The sequence below is a fragment of the Watersipora subatra genome, chromosome 8 (assembly GCF_963576615.1).
Source record: "Watersipora subatra chromosome 8, tzWatSuba1.1, whole genome shotgun sequence".
Classification (NCBI taxonomy): Eukaryota; Metazoa; Bryozoa; class Gymnolaemata; order Cheilostomatida; family Watersiporidae; genus Watersipora; species Watersipora subatra.
In genome coordinates this window covers 47,014,063-47,027,040 of record NC_088715.1, presented here as the reverse complement: position 1 = coordinate 47,027,040, position 12,978 = coordinate 47,014,063, and the positions used below count along the sequence as shown (strand labels likewise).

Here is a 12,978-nt window from a genome sequence, read left to right as displayed (position 1 = left end):
AGAGACTAACCATGGTTGTCATTTAATAGCAATATGGTAGCATGAGTCCGCTGTCACAACTCTGAATACTCTATGGGCTGATTGCAACCATGTGGCCCATATAAGGTAATCCAGTCAAGACACTGGCTGTGTTCACATAAATTAGTAAATTCACTCCCATTTTTTGCACGCATGGCTGTCAAATGATTGCAACATTGACATAAAAAAACATGAATTATAGCTAGCCTGTTATATAATATGCTACTACGACCGGCTACCCTTCATGGTGGAATAAAAACTAGTACACTGACAGTCTCCATGAGATATCCTCATGTGTAATAAGCATGCGCACAATTATTCTTAAATGTGGAAAGGTGGCATAGATGGCAGTGCGTGTGGGAATCTGAATTTGATTCCTGTGAGGTGCAATTTTTTTTAGCGCTTTTGGCATGGCTTCACACTCAGACACTTGGCTTTCATTATAGTAAGATTTTGGTCCAAACATCACAAACTTCCGACATTCTCGAATCAATAGAATGAGCAAGGAATGAAGCCAGTTAGTTGGGTGCCAAAGGGTGCATTTTTGGAGGAACCATGAACAATGGTACAAACTTGGTACAACTTTTCCGGCAACATTTATGTGAAAATAGCCAATAGCCCTGGTTCTCATCTTTTCCAAAGAAATATCACTGCCATTAGAGCTGCTGACATATCACGCGAAGTAGAAGCTCATTCTAGTAGCAAAGGCTACAAGCAATCCAGAGTTATTCCCACTCAAACTGCCTACATTTTTCTACCCAGTTACAAAATACTAATCTACCATTATGATGGATTCAAGATATGTTCATAATGGAAGAGCTCATTATGAACAGCTGCGTGAGATTATACGCAAACAATAACAACATTTGTCAGTTCATTACAGATTCTATAATGTGTAAAATTATGCAATTGTTTCATATACCACCCAAAATGAACTGTTAAGGTTTCATTTTACTCACAAACAAAATCAAAGATCACAGTACGGTACGCATCAACTGTAACTCTAGTTTGGCCCAGTTATACGATGTTGTTGCCAATGTAAGCATACCTCACATTCCTTCAAATATATGCATGTCTCATATTTTGGCACACACTCTATTTGCTATAGTTCAATGATTAACTGACATTGATAGGTGAAGTACACTGAAATGAACACAGAATAGTAGTAAAGGCAGTTTTCCTCTGGAGATGCTAACAGTACGTTGTCTACAAAGTGAAATCATTTTGTGAAGAAGTTGAATAATAAGAAACTTCAAATATTCATGACATGAGGAAGTCATTTACAACCACAAGTTCATTAGAAATACCTAATAGTCCTCACTCAACCCCTTAACCACAACGCCGTTATTTATTATAAATAGCAAAAACCCTAACAACCGGCTTACAGCTTTCGAACGTCACTATTGGGTAAGACATTAAGAATGGAAAACACTCAAATTTACCAGCTCTACACGAATTATCATTTCCACACGAATAGCGATTGTAGTATGAGAGGAGTATATCATTTTTGCTCAGCAAAACCAATTTCTGAAAGTTTATTTCAAAAATAAATGCTAGCTAATAGCTACAAGGATACTGAAACATCCATTGTGACTTTGGAATACTAAATGATGATAAGTACAATGAATAAGGACATTCAGCAGAAGGAAGAAACACCCGATATAAAATGTAGTATAACAATGCTTAATTTAGATGAACAGAAGAGAATTGCAAGAGGTGATAACTCCACACAATCGAACAGAGATGTTTTCTGTGCGTATGCTAGATTAGCAGGTCAATGATGTAATATACAATATTTAAGGCTTTAAAAAGCATTTTATTTTTTATGCATATCGTCATACTCGTCTAAGAAGTTTTCCTGTTTCACAGCAGACAATGAATATGTGTCTAAGACAACTGGTCAAGGAGAGCACAACTTCATACTAATCTGTGAACCATCACCATACAGCATAAGTCACACATAAGCACAAGTATAACAAACTAAACCTTAATAAAACTGATAAGCTGTTTCAGAAAATCCAGGCTGGCAACCATTTCTAAATCTGACTCAGCAAAACTTTGTTAGGTAACAAGATGGAATATCCACTTTTGAAGTCTAAAAAGTAGACGAAAAAAGCCGAATCATCAATTTGTGTCCCTGTCTTAGAAAGCTCAACAGTTCCTTACATATACTGTATGTGCAAAATGCCAGTTAAACCAATTTTGAGAGTTATCATCCATCGCCTAAAACAATAAGACAACTCTTCGATTTTGTATCAACATTACATTGTAATTGTGACTATTTACCATAGAAAGAAGCTACATGAAGGAGCTTGTTTTTATGGAAGTACATTGCAAGTGATGGCAAAAAGAAGGGCCAAAATGAACAAATACCAAAAAATTTACAGTTTTAACAATAGGAAAGATGTACAGCTCTGCACCTCCATTGGCCAAGCTAGTGCGCATGGAGCCTTCATCAATGGTTTTTATAGTGCAATTTTCACAATTTTCCAATTTGATGAAAAAATAGAATTAAATTAAATGTAAAATAATATTTTTTAGTTTGTAAATTTTTATATTATATGTGCCTACTACTTTGTTCCCAGTAAGCCCAACCATGGAGAGCGATACATATGTTATACACAGTAAGCTCCAACCACGGAGAGCGATACATATGTTATACACAGTAAGCTCCAACCACGGAGAGCGATACATATGTCATACTCAGTATACTCCAACCACGGAGGGCGATACATATGTCATACTCAGTATACTCCAACCACGGAGAGCGATACATATGTTATACACAGTAAGCTCCAACCACGGAGAGCGATACATATGTCATACTCAGTATACTCCAACCACGGAGAGCGATACATATGTTATACACAGTAAGCTCCAACCACGGAGAGCGATACATATGTTATACACAGTAAGCTCCAACCACGGAGAGCGATACATATGTCATACTCAGTATACTCCAACCACGGAGAGCGATACATATGTCATACTCAGTATACCCCAACCACGGAGAGCGATACATATGTCATACTCAGTATACTCCAACCACGGAGAGTGATACATATGTCATACTCAGTATACCCCAACCACGGAGAGCGATACATATGTCATACTCAGTATACTCCAACCACGGAGAGCGATACATATGTCATACTCAGTATACCCCAACCACGGAGAGCGATACATATGTCATACTCAGTATACTCCAACCACAGAGAGCGATACATATGTCATACTCAGTATACTCCAACCACGGAGAGCGATACATATGTCATACTCAGTAAGCTCCAACCACGGAGAGCGATACATATGTTATACTCAGTAAGCTCCAACTATGGGGAGCGATACATATGTCATACTCAGTAAGCTCCAACTATGGGGAGCGATAGAGAAAGATAATAACAAACGAATAAGTCTGGAGAGTAAATAAAAGGATACATATGCCAAATATGCCAACGAAGAGACCTGCAGCTAAAATCATGTTCTTTTTCCTCAGGTTCTTCTGAGACATCCCTCTGGCCATCGCAAACTCTTCCGCTGCAATCAATTTTTACATACCATGAAAAATGAAAAAAATCTTTATTTTAATAAGAGCCGTGTTCTTCCGTCTGAAGCCAGGAGCTTTAAAAAAAAGATTGCCTCACACAGGGCTCAAACCTAGTAATGGCATGCTTCTGTCATGTAGTGACAATGCTTGTTATTGTTCTCATGTTTTCTAGTAGAGAAACACACCACCAAGACTAGTTTTTTATAAGCTACTTTGGGTGGTCCTAACATTTACCAAGGGCTTCTTCTGGTACTGTCAGATTAACCTGGAGGGATGCATTTTGCAACACATCCAGTCTGACACAGCCAAGTAATCATTTCACTTGCCCAATGTGCGAAGGACAGAGGTGGATCTTTAACATGCCCATGTTGCCAGTGTGGTACATGGGGCCTCCAAGTTATGGTCTAGGTTTGAAGACCCAGCAATTTAGGGTTGAAAGCCTGCTGAGAGCTTTTTGTCAGATCGGCATTAAGCAGGACTCAAACCACCAACCTCATGGTTGACAGTCAAAGACGTTACCACTAGGCCACCCTGACACCCTAAACCTCAAACCTAGAACTTCAGATCAAATCTAAGGCTTAAATTTAGGGCTTCAGATACAAAGACAAGCCCCCTACCAGGCCCACCCAGGCAATCTTGCTGCATTGTGAAATAATTATGGATATAGTGATTACACATGACGATCTCGCATGACGCACAGGACTGCTAGTGTACTAGTTCTAAATAAACTTTCAGCCATACAGTGTTACTTGCAATTCATTCATTGTCATTTCATTTATGGGATTCATGTATATCTGAACCTTTTACCAAATTCACTATTAGATAGGTATTTATTTTACAAAAGGCTTGATCACGACTTGTGTATAATGTATAAACAATACTATTGTGTTTTGTACCAGCTACTTTTTTGTTTAGAACAGTGGATCTTCTCCCACTGCCAGATGTGTTAACTTATTTTACTAACATTGTTAGATTAAAAATACGTTAACGTCTTCATATATCACTGGTACGTTTCAATTCTCAAGTGCCAAATATCCACGACATAATGATTTTATTTTGTACTTACCCAAAGATGTACTCAACAATTATATTGATAATTCTTTTAATTTTTTGTCAAAAGAAATACCTAGGATGTATCCCTAAACTTAATAGTTTCAACTCTTCCTTGTATGAAGTTTAGTTTTAGTATTTAAGACATCACATGACCTAATCTCTCTTTTTATTGATTTTTTTCATGGCACCATAAGTAAAACACTTTTTCTATAAAAATTATTATGTACTTCCCAATAAAAGCATGTATATATATAAATGATCAACAAGATTACTATTAATAACGAAATTTAACCACCCCGAAGTTCACAAAATGTCAGACAGAACAACTCACCTCAGAATAGTCTTACAGAGTAGAATTACATATGAAGAATTAACCATTAGCTAATACTTCAAAGATGCAAATAACCAGGTTGAATAGATGCAACCGGTTCCTAATGCCAATATAAATACCTTATCAAGTAAATGAATCCATTGAATAACATAAAAAAAATTGAAGATTATCGGTCTTAGCTAATATCGATACGCACATATATTTTTACTAGCACATTTAGATCAACACTCTTTTACAATTTGGAGTTTTGTAGTATTCTCTGACGCAAGCAAACGTCAATTTTAAATCAAATATATAAAAACTGGAACTTTTAGCAGTTTCAATATAATATGCTAAAAATGTGGTAAATCAACAACCAGAAACGACCCTAAAAGAATTTGAGACACGCGAAAGGCTATCATCAATCAGCTTATCATTTAGTGAACCAACTTTTGTATAGTTTTAGCATGACAATCAACTATAGATTATTGAATTTGGTTACATACTATCTTCTCTAACCATATGACACAGCACATGAAGTAACATCTCTGGAGGAACAACGGGTCTAACAGCAGATATCCTCATATCATAGTGTCACAGTGCTTTACAGTATCAGAAGAAACCAAAAGGGGCTAAGATTGTTCCAATTTTGAGATTGTTCCAATATAATTGGACCAATGTTCTCAATTTGAATGCTGTAAATTACTTTCACAGTAAAAGAATGTCTTCCTATCCATTCTAGAAACTCCAATTACCACATTCATATCAACTAGCATTTGTGTCATGAAAAATGTCACCATCGTATAAGTCAAAGATGGATTTTTGAACTTGAAATTTTGTGTCAACTTTTCGATTTACATGCCGGAATTTACAATAAGTGTGTGCTCAGTTATTACCAACCATCATAAGGCATTACAAAGGTACTAGTGGTAGAGTGTCAGTCTACCAAACTGAAAGTTGCCACTTCAAATCCCATTTATAACAATCTTTTATCTCAAACTGTAACCATGGCTGAAGAAGGTGACACACAACAGACGGACAAACATGCAAGCTATCGTACTAATATATAGATGAAGACAAAGTAAAAAAAATACCTTTCTTGATAAAATGTTTGTCTGTAGAACTCATACTGTTGAATTGAGTTTTCATATCAATTTTCTCCATCCTGTCGCTGTCGGCCATCTTATGCTACAAAGTTAGACCTGTTATAAGAGAAGCTGAATTGATTTTCAATAAAATAAAACAATAATTACTTGCTTTGAGTTGTCTGCACATTCATTGATGTAAAGTGATATTTGTATGTCTATATGGTATGATGTTGTATGATTTACAAGGATTAAATTATATCGCAATTCCAATGAAGTTAGTCATTTTTATACACCAGGGGCACTGAGTTAGATAAGAGTTGCACCTTTACAGAATAACTGCATAAATGTGAAATGTGAATGCTGATAAATGTGAAACTACTGATTTGTCTGATTTGGTAAATTTGACAACTTCATGCTCTGCTTTTTTAGACTCAACAAATACCATATTTGGTAAATTCTTTTATTACAAAACTTGGCTAACATAACTTTCACATAAAGTGACAACAGCATACGACAAGCAGATTCTAGAGAACCGACTGTTATTTTTTTCTAGAAAATACTGTTGTGACTATTATGATAAACAAGTACATTTATAGCAGTTATACTGTATTAGCGATGGGGTGTTAACGAAGAGTTCCTGCTCGTTAAAAATACTGCAAACTAACTTCTGTACAAAACATTATAACTATAAACTAATAAATATAGCCGGCAACGGGTGTTATAGTACGAAAACAATTGCTAGGTTAATAGATATATTAAGAAGATTGCCTATACACGTACACATAATAAACGAGAGTTCATATCTATGGCAAATTAATATACATAAAATTATGGTTGTCTAAATGTAAATTTATGTTTCATAATATTTATTTGAAGTTACAGTTTAGCGAAGCCAATTGTCAGTCATGTACAAAAAAACATCTTGTACAACCATGAGTTTTGTTGTTGGCAACAGAGTGCGACTTTTAATACAATCAGCTGCAAATTTATGAATACTTTTTGCTTATGAAGAACTACAATGATTTGATGCAATTTGATCAAGCATGGAATTTTGTGTGTGCGACCAGTTTTTCATAAAATATTTAATTTTTGTTGCTGAAATTCCCATGTCACACCAATCTATCTCCACTTGTTTTGACAAAAATTATGTACTTGCAGATACAGTCAAACCTGTATTCGAACGCTACCTTTATTTGAACGCCATCTCTATTTGACAGCCACCGTAGAAAGTTTTAAAAATAGAACGCCACCCTTTTATTGAACACCACCTCCATTTGACTACCACTTTTTTCTTTGGCTTTTACAAACCCATAATAGCAAGTGATCAGTATAAATGTGACCACAAAATGGTATTACTAATGACTCAGTTACATCAATAACAATTAATTTTTGTTGTTGTTACTGTTTGTATTGAAGTCCATTTTTCAACTCCACATCTGTACAGTTTTTTCGTTAAAACTCAAACTTAAAGCGAAAGCAACACCTTATAAATCATAAATACATGTAACTGTATCACTAATAGTAGTTCCTTGATACTTCCACGACACTTCGACCTTGATCTCTCCTACGAGGTCTTGATACCTCAACGTATGTGAAAAACAGTTTAATAATTGCGATGGAATCAATACTACTATTTTGAGAATAAAATATCTGCTTGCACATGCACATGTTTACACAGGGCTAAAAGTTTTATTTGTTTGCCAGAAATGTCTAATGTGTAAAGGTTTTGCTCTGCTAAAAATTGTTTGAACGCTAATATTGACTAGTTCAGCAATGCAGAAAAGTTGGGGTCAAAAGACCCTGCAGAAGATATTGAACGACCAGAAGAAGACCAAATGAGTAAATGAAAGTAACAACTGGAATGCAACTGATCGAGAAACGATGCAAATATTTTTGTGTCCAAAGGGTTATTTTTTGTTGCTGCATGTATTATAAATACTAGAAATTACCCTGTCATACAGCCCACGACCTGACAATGGAATAAGTGATAATGGAAAAAAGAAAGGGTAGTGCTGGTTGTTGAAAAAGTAGTTGTCAGCAGGAATTGACAGAGTATAGTGTAAGTGAGAGTTGTTCGAGATGATATAAAATAAATTTGTGGGAGCACAACTTCAAAAAGAAAATTCTAGTAATCTAGGAATTTGACAGGGGAACTTGTTGGCACGTATGACATAGTTGTATTTGAGCATTGTATGTAATGAAATGTTTCTCATTACATCCAGTACACATGAGCTGTGATATGTTGTTGTCAAGTCTGCCTAGAAAGTTGTCACACAATTCTTGAAAATAAGGACAATCTGAAGATTGAAAATGAGGAATGTGATGAAGGGAGCAGCATTGGGAGAAGCAATATTGTTTTGTGCAATATTTTCATGGTCAGTGATGTCCATAAAATCATGATCATCATCTGGAAACAAAGGGGCTGCCAAGTCCATGTCATTTACATTGCCTAAACATCTACTAAAGAATTCTCTGAATCAGATGAAAGTTTGAAAGTTGGTTGTGTTAAATGTAGAATGGTTTTGATAGCGATCTAGGAGAAAACAAGTATGAGCGTTCACACGTCTGGAAGTTTTCTGCAAACTGGAACAAAATAAAAAAATGTTTTCGTCATAAAGGGGCATTGTAGTTCGGCCCTAGCTTGTACATAAGATGTAAAGAATTTTGGCTAACGTTTTAAATAATTTAATGAAACGTTCGGTAATTGAGAAAAAACATAGGCTGATAGATTGTGTACCCCAATTTCGTACCTGTAGATGGGTCTACGCCACAAACGGTCTACGTTTATTACAGAAACCTTCGGACTAATAAATTTGAATAATTATTCTTATGATAATTTTATAAAATCAAATAATTATTCTTATAATTAAATATTTTTGCAAGATATTAAAAACGGAAAAATATTAGAAACCTTCGGCAATTTGACAATGCTATAGACTGGTGAAATGCGCACGTTTTTTTTTCGTGAAATGCGCACGACTTAATCGTTCTATTCTCTGTCACTCGGCGTTTCGTTCGCCGGTCTTAATTTTGATAAAAATATGGCTTGTCAAGTTTTAATAACGATTTCAGGCAGAATTAATCTGTCTATTTGTGTATAATCCGATCAGATGGGTAAGTTTTAGGATATTGTCAACAATCTTCAAAAACGTGGTAACATATTTAAATAGGTTTATATGTGTTTTGTATCGTTATTATACTTAAACCACTTCATTAAAAAATGGTTAAATTTGTTGATGAGATTTCGGTACAAAGGTTTGCGACAGTGTTGATGAATAATTTTCATGAGTTGTGTGCACATGCATTTATCATAAATCTCTCAAACATTCGCTCCGCTCGTGTTTGATCGTGGGATGATTTGTCTATGGCACTTGTTTATGAATATAATGATATTTGCAGCATTTGATAGATTATTATTATTATATAATTTATAAATGCGCTGATTTATAGCATATTATTTGATAAAATCATTGTCGTTATCAAAACTCATCATTTGATGGACCCAACTACTCTTCTATTGCACATAAAATGCGAGTTTTGGCTGCAAGCTGTAACAAACATATCCATGAGTGCAATACGAGTTTATGCAACATTGTTAAATATAGTTTTAGTTGCAAGCAATCGACATCAACTGGTAGAGACATGTATCAACTTCCTCGTGTTTATTTATTTCGAGATCTAAAACTAGAGGTGAGTTAGCAAGTTTCTTGCATTCGAATAGGTTAATGTTGGCGACAATAAATAATGACGACATTCAATTCGCCTGTGAAAGGATTGAAATTATTTTCCCAAAATTCTGACAAACTACTAAAAAAAACAACTCTTTATTTGAAGATCACCTCAAAGCAACCGTTACTAGAGGGAAAGGGCTGAAAAATAGAGCGCCATGGCATTTATATAGAGGTTTTATGGTGCATTTACTTTTTCAAGCTATTTTTCAAAAAAGGAAGGCCTTTTATTTGTGTGTTTTGTTGATCAAATACCTACTTTTGAAAAAGGCAATTGATGCTAAACTTGACTTAGTCCAATTGTTGGCTTGGCTTAATAAAACCTTATCTTGTTTGCGCTCAACAATAAAACCAAAAGTTTGGTTCGTTTCAACTGATCAGAATACCTATTTACATGCTTGGTTACTAGATATGCTTTGGCAGTAAATGTCAGAGTCATGGATTATACTGTAACCCGGTTTACATTTCTTAAACTACTTATTTAAAAGTAATTTAAAACTCCTAATAATTATATAACAAAAAAACAGCAAGAGTGCAATAGCCATTAACAAACCCTTCCTAATTGTTGAAGTTAAACCTTGACTATCTACATCGCCCAGGGATAAACCGTATTTACAAATAGTTATTCACATTTTAATAAAGCTAGTTATCTAATTTTGAATATTCCTATATATAGCTAGTTATCTAATATATACAGTCAAACATGGATAACTCACCCTCGGATAGCTCGAACACATGGTTAACTCGAACAGTTTTTTTAGTCCATTCCCACGTAATGATAAATTGCTTTAGATAACTCGACCTAAACTCTGTTAACTTGAACAGTTTTTTGCCCAACGGCTACCGAGACGATTGTTATTGCTTTAGAAAACCACTTTTTCCAAGCCATAGAGGTAAACCTCAACTTTTCGTAATTTATAGGCATTGTTATTACCACCATCGGCAAAATATTTTTGTCAACGACTTTTCTAAAGGGTTGGTGAAATTTGATTTTTACCAAACATCCGCCTAGCGATGGCCCTTCGGAAGCAAGGAAAAGTGAGGTAACCTTCGCATAAACTTAAAGAAAATCGGCAAAATTGATCTTGGTTAAAACGCTCAAAAGAAAAAGATGTCTTTTTTTTAGCATTTCAACAACGATCAAGTTTTGCCAATTTTAATTTATAAAACGTCCTTGCAATAACATCACCTCAAACAACAAACCAATCTCAAGTGATAGAAAAATCTCTATACTTTTTGATAAAAAAGTTTTAAATTTTAAATTAGCAGCATTTAATTTGAAACAAGCCATTTATGCTTTTGATTTATATTATAGTTTGTATATATACATATATCTACTAATTAATAAATAAATGGACTTGTGACAGTGCTAATATATATATATATATATATATATATATACAGTCAAACATGGATAACTCGTCCACGGATAGCTCGAACACATGGTTAATTCGAACATTTCCTTTGGTCCGTTCCCACGTAATGATAAATTGCTATAGATAACTCGAACTCAACACTGTTAATTCGAACTGTTTTTTTGCCCAACAGCTACCGAAACGGTTGTTTTCGCTTTAGAAAATCACTTTATTCAAAGCCATAGAGGTAAACTTCATCTTTTCGTAATTCATAAGCGTCGTTATTACCACCATCGGCAAAATATTTTTGTCAACGACTTTTCTAAAAGTTTGGTGAAATTTGATTTATACTGCGATACGATGAATAGCACGGGCTAGCCGGGTCACGCGCGCAAGAATTTTCGCCACGCACATACAAAACAAAAATCGCATGTTGTTTTGTATGTGCGTGGCGAAAATCCTTGAGTGCGTGACTCGGCTAGCTCGTGATGAATAGTTTTCCGACGTTGATTCCGTGTTGAATCAACGTCGGAATGTTGAATGTTTAAAACGTCTTAAAAAATGTTGTAATTAAACGTATACGTTGTCTGAGCTACAAAAAACTATTCATCGTTTGACCTAAACACAGAATACGTGTGTACATTCAATAAGTATCTATTAAAAAAGCGTGAGTGATATAGAATGTACCGTAAAACCTCGTAAAACTTCTAATTGAACTGCCTCGGAGTGTTGCTCTTAACGAATCCCAGGTAAAGTAAGGTAATCTGCATAAACTTCAAGAAAAAAACGGCAAAATTGATCGTGGGTAAAACCCCAAAAGAAAAAAATGTCTTTTCTTTTGAGCATTTCAACAACGATCAAGTTTTGCCAATGTCAATCTGAAAAACGTCCTGGCAATAACATCACCTCAAACAACAAACCAATCTCAAGTGATAGAAAAATCTCTATAGTTTTTCATGAAAACGTTTTAAACTTTACATTAGAAGCATTTAATTTGAAACAAGCCATTTGTGCTTTTGATTTATATTATAGTTTGTATATGTACATGTATCTACTAATAAATAAGTAAATACATGGACTTGTGACAGTGCTCTGATAACTTGAATGCTCTGATAATTCGAACACTTTTGCTCGGTCCCTTGAAGTTCGGGTTATCCATGTTTGACTGTATATATATTTAAAAAGCGAAACTGAGACTTCTATAATCTTGATGAAATTGGTGAAGATGACTGCTCAAACAAAGAAAAAAAATTATTAGGTAACATAACTTCACTTCGAGATATCAATAGACAAATCACTAATGCCAATAGCATTTTTTAAGCTTACTACTAATAAACCTAAAAATTATATTTCTAGTTTAGTCAACTCATATTGGTGTTATAGGTAGAAAGTTAGGATGAACGGAGAATCTGCGTCCTGCAAGGCATTTTACTCAACTAATTGGAAGCTTTAGTACTATAAGTTAGAGCTCTAATAACATTTGAAAATAAACTGAACAATTTTAAACAATCAACCTAATTGCGACGCTGAGTTGAAACATTACATTATTTGATGGTTAGACAGAGGACCGGAGCCAAGCACCAGTTAGAACGGATATTAGGCGCGTAGCATTTGTGCCTGTCAGCTGTAAAAAAATCTAGCTAACTCTGTTGCATCTGCAATAATAGCATTGTTTAATGATACGAAATTATCGCAACTACCGTGGAAAAACAGTGGCAAAACAACATAAATTCATGCAAAGTAATTATGCAATTTGCCAAACAGTTGTCAGTACGTAACGCTAAGAACGAGATAATGAACGACAAATATGATACTACTTTATTGCCTGCAGCTATGCGGCTTTAGGCCACAAAATTGAACCAAGGCTAGTATTGGCCGA

The 12,978-nt window shown here is 34.9% G+C and overlaps 1 long non-coding RNA gene across 1 annotated transcript; it reads right to left on the bottom strand.

Moving 5' to 3' along the window:
* Positions 1-1,537: 1,537 nt before the first annotated feature.
* On the bottom strand, positions 1,538-12,663 carry LOC137402033 (uncharacterized). The gene is made up of 4 exons (XR_010979424.1): positions 12,643-12,663; positions 6,023-6,130; positions 3,457-3,555; positions 1,538-1,905 (listed from the first exon to the last, which is right to left on the bottom strand). It is a non-coding gene; the product is annotated as an uncharacterized lncRNA (long non-coding RNA).
* Positions 12,664-12,978: the final 315 nt, after the last annotated feature.